Source organism: Manacus vitellinus, unplaced genomic scaffold, assembly GCF_001715985.3.
Source record: "Manacus vitellinus isolate BGI_N305 unplaced genomic scaffold, ASM171598v3 scaffold_95_pilon, whole genome shotgun sequence".
Taxonomy (NCBI): domain Eukaryota; kingdom Metazoa; phylum Chordata; class Aves; order Passeriformes; family Pipridae; genus Manacus; species Manacus vitellinus.
Window position 1 is genome coordinate 812,314 of NW_021940896.1, and position 4,445 is coordinate 816,758.

General features: G+C 48.4%; 1 long non-coding RNA gene across 1 annotated transcript in view; it reads left to right on the forward strand.

Annotated features, from left to right (window-relative positions):
- The first annotated feature begins 641 nt into the window (after window positions 1–641).
- The window catches only part of LOC108642052, a 32,166-nt gene continuing 28,362 nt past the window's right edge, over window positions 642–4,445 (forward strand). The window contains exon 1 of the long non-coding RNA XR_001922434.1: window positions 642–831. This is a non-coding gene — a long non-coding RNA (uncharacterized LOC108642052). The remainder of the gene's footprint in view (window positions 832–4,445) is intronic.

Genomic DNA, 4,445 nt, shown 5'->3' on the forward strand with positions numbered 1-4,445 from the left:
TATTATATTTAAGAGATTTTTTTGTTTTTTTTTTTTTTTTTGCTCATTGTTCATCCGCGGGAGGGGAAGGAGAAAACAAAAAAAAAAAAAAAAAAAAAGAAAAAAAAAGGTCTAAAAGGGGTTCGTTTTGATTGTGTTTAATACAGCATGAAGCTCGGAGCGGTAAGCTGTGCCTTGGTGTCGTGACCTCTATATAGAAAACTTCACCTTCAACACAAGTTCACTTTAGAGACAGGACGAGTTAGATTGCGCTTGGTGGGAACAAGTGCAAATTTAAAAACAGAGTCAATCATAACGGGGGTGGGGGCTGGGAAAGGGCAATTTAACCGTTTCTGGAGCCAGGAGTTAAGGTTTGCATTGTGTACATCCAGGCGCTGAAGCCCAGCCACCCATCAGGGCTGAGAAAGCGGCTCCTGGAGCTCCAGAGAGGCTTTGGGAACACCTAACCTGCGTGGGGGAAGCTTAAGAAGCAAAAAGGAATTTACAGAGTATTAGCAGAAATTAGCCAATACCGACACAAGCTCAATTAGTTCCTTTTTTTTTTTTTTTTTTTTTTTGGTCTCTGTTGGCTGCTCTTGAACGTGAGTAAATGCTGTGCAGGGAGAGAGGAGGGAGAGAGCCACACACTGCCATCTCAGAGCCCCAGCCAGGAGATGGACTGACAGATTGCAAATTAAACTAGTCCTAATGTAAGAATGAAAGCAGCCCCCCCCAAATCTCTCCCAGCACCAGCCCGGCAGCAAAGAGCCCGGCACGGAGGGAGCGTGGCTGCGGCTGGGCTGGTCCAGGGAGGGACAATAAAGCCAGTCCCGGGCAGGAAAAAATCACAAGGTAAATAGTATTTGTATTCTAACTGCTGCGGTTTCCGAAGCGTTTTGGGCGACTCCTCGCTCCTCTGCTCGAATCGCCTGTTATTGTTATTATTATTAATATTTTTTTTCGACGTTGTTGATGTTTGAAAAAGCGTACTTGCTGCGGGAAAAAAAAAAAATGTCGTTCATCCGTGCACTACCCCGTCACGTTCGGGTCACTGTTATTTTGGAGCCGGGTCGGTTTTAGAGGGTCTCGTCTCGAACGTTTGGTTGACGGAGCAAAAAAACCATCAATATTCCGGGAAGTCTCTCCAAAGTGCACATTTTTGCTGCGGGACCGGTCTGGCCGTTTATTAAATCCACGAATTGAAACGTCGGGTTTTGTTGTGTTTATGGAGAAAACAGGGATGGGGAGAGAGGGGGCTGCGGCCGCGGACCCTCCTCGGGCGGTGCGTGGCAGCTCCTCGAGGTCACGGCAGGAGTTAATAGACCCGCACAACAATGCGGGTCCCTTCCCTTTTACGTAGGCACTTTCCTCACCGTGCCATTCACACAGGCGTGATGACAAGAATGCGTTTGTTTCATCCCGGACCGAAATCCCGTGGTTTTTTAGTGATTTTTCTTTCTTTTTTTTTTTTTTTTTGCTGTGAAGCTTCTCTCGGCAAACGGGGGGGATGCGGTTAAGGATGGGCACCCCCAGCTCCTGGGCAGCTCCTGTCGCGCCAGAGGCCATCCTGCCCGAGCTTTAGAAATAATCCACACACAATTCCCGAACGGACAGATTCCTGCTCAGACATATTTAAAGGAAAATGGGTTGGATTTGAACCCGCACTAACTGGCTCGCTAGTTAACCTCTGTTGACTAATGAGACACTGAAGACAAATCGCTCTATTCCTTGGATGACAAATACCTGCGTTGCTGTTTGGTAGCTTAGCGAGCGGTTTCCATGTGGGGTTTGGGGGTTTATGTGTTGTGGGTTTTCCCTTTATTTATTTATTAACTATACGTTTTTCCAGCTGTAGCACTCATCGTGCAAAGCATCCAGCGATGCTCCTGATTCCGCAGAGGGACTGAAACGCCTCCTGCATTTTGAAGCGCCTCGTCAATCCTAGATTTACGTTTAGAAATACGTAGATGCTGCTGCTAATTCTTGTTTTGTCACAGACTTTCGCGTGTTTACGGCTTGGTGGAAAGTTTCCTGCCCCCTTCATTCAGGTTGAGCCGACCCAAGCTGTTACAAGAATGAACTTTCAGGCCAGGCTGCGTTGCTAAAAGATGTTTCCTTCGTGAATCGCGCCTGGGCAATGCAGGATGGGGATGGGGGTCGTGAGGCAGGTTGGGCGTGTGCGGTTCCCTGGCACCTCATGGTACATTTTCTCCCCACTCTCGCCCAGGAGAATCCCGGTGAAAGCCCCTGGAGGCTGCAGCATCCCTGCCCCTCTGTGCCCTCCCCGGGCGGGGGGTCCCGGGCACGGCGGGGGCTGCGGGGGAGAAGTTCATGGGGAGGCGGGCGGACAATAAATCACCGCGGGCCCCAGGGCACAGGGAAGCGCACACGGGAGAGTCTCCATCAAAGGGGGGGGAGACAGCCCTCGGCTGCGAGAAATAAATGGGAATAAATCAAAGCAGGGGGTGCCCGGGGCAGGGGGGGCTGAGCCGGCCCCGCTCCTCCCGGGAGCGCCGGAGCAGAGCCGGGGAAAGGCACTCTGCAAACTTTTAATGAAATCACCGGTGCTATCGATTTTTGTGGGTTTTCTTGCCGTGCTTCAGACATTGGAAAGTGTCCCTCTGGGAATGGGGGAGGGGGCAGAAGGCAGCGGTGCAACGCGAGCTGTATTGGACATGCAGTTATTTCATATTTTCGAAAATAAACGACGTCTCTGAGGGTCCTCCAGAGAGCAAAGGGACTCCAGGGGCGCTTGAGCCAACCCATAAAGCTCGGGGTTTAGGCGTGCAGGTGTCAGTTTGCAGGCCCCTCGTGGACCTCTGGGGGACCGGGACTGGCTGTTATCCCCGCGATCCCTGATGGGAGAACCCCGGGAAAGCCGGCTCTCCTCCTCGGACAACACAGTTTTGAAGTGCCACATCCAAGTGTTTCCTCTTTGCCTCTTCTCCAAACTGTTTAGAAATTACTAGTAGTGGATAAGTAAATTGCAAGTAAACCTAGTGAATTAGGATGATTCTCTATCAGTTTAATTTATGTTTTATAGTTAGTTTAGCCTTCTGATTTGATTGCCTTAGTAATGTGAATTGCCTACAGCTGCTGATGATACAGCTTTAATTCTGTTTTAAAGGTCATGTAAACATGTGCCTGTAGCATAAGGAATGCAAATTCAATTCCCTTTTAATGCTTCCTCACATTCACTTCACAGCCTTCACCTCGAAAATTAGCAGGATTTAATAGGGAACCGTGTGACTGTTGTGATTCCATTAAAAGCCCCTCTCACCCCCAGGCGTGGCTCTCCCGGGCCACCCCACGCCCGTGACACGGACACGGATGTGCTTCCCACGCCCGTTTTGGGGGAAATCGAGGTATTTTCCTCCCCGGGATGGACTCATCACCTTCACGTGGGAGCTTTAGCTGCAGGTAATTAATTATCCCAGGGCTGGATAACCCGGCGGCATCTCGAGTTACCCCTCAAAGCAGCGGGAGCATCCCACAGGTGTGCACCTATGCGTAAGGCTGTAGTAGAGCTGCGTGTGCCCTTACGTCACGGTGAAAAGCGATGCTGGGAAAGAGAAAAATGGAAAAAAACACTTGTTTTGGGCCGAGGTGGGCTCTCCGCAGCAGCAGGGGGAGAAGCGCGATGCCAAGGTGATGGGCGTCAACGAGAGACGCCTGCGCCTTGAAGACAGGCATCGTCGAGTTAATTTTTAAACACGACCAGCCCTGAGTTCATCAGAGATTGCTTCAGCCCAGAGTAGGTAAAAAAATTCATCAAAAAAAAAAAAAAAGGGGAGAGAAAATTGATCATTATTTGGACTATCACCTTCTCAAAGCAGGAAAAATGTTGTTTTGTTGGGTTTTTTTTCATATCTGCTAATAAAATGGTGTCTTGACTTTGGTTCCTCCTAGAAACATCCAAACACACCAGGCTATTTTCAACATAATTTTGCAATATTGCATTCAGGCTATGTAGAAATCCCTGGAATTGGAAAGGAAGCCAGCTGTGTCTTCTTTTTAAATTGCATTTTTTGGTTTCACAGTGGTCTGCGGTCTGGAAGGAGCTCTGGGTGCTCTGCACCACGGGCAGAACACCGGAGGGTTTGCAGGGTGATGTGGGTTTTTATCCAGAGCAGGGAGGACACTACTGGATCCACGAGTTCTATTTAGGAAGGGAGAATCTTCAGATATTTTTAAGACCTGTAATTAGTCATTTGAAAGATAGTAAAGCAACTTAAGCAAATTTCTTTACTTTCTTTTCAACTGTGTGGGTAGACTTGTACAGTGGAGCTGGTGCTCAGAGAAAGTCTGTGCAAGTTTTCCTGAAAAAAAACCTGTGAATATCAGAGATTATTCTGGGAGAGGAAGCTCAAATATCAGGTATTCATAGGTAGAAAGAGTCAAAAATCTCTTGCAAACACTGAAGCAGACTAAGTTTAAGTATGGCTGATGGTAAACAAATCTGTTTA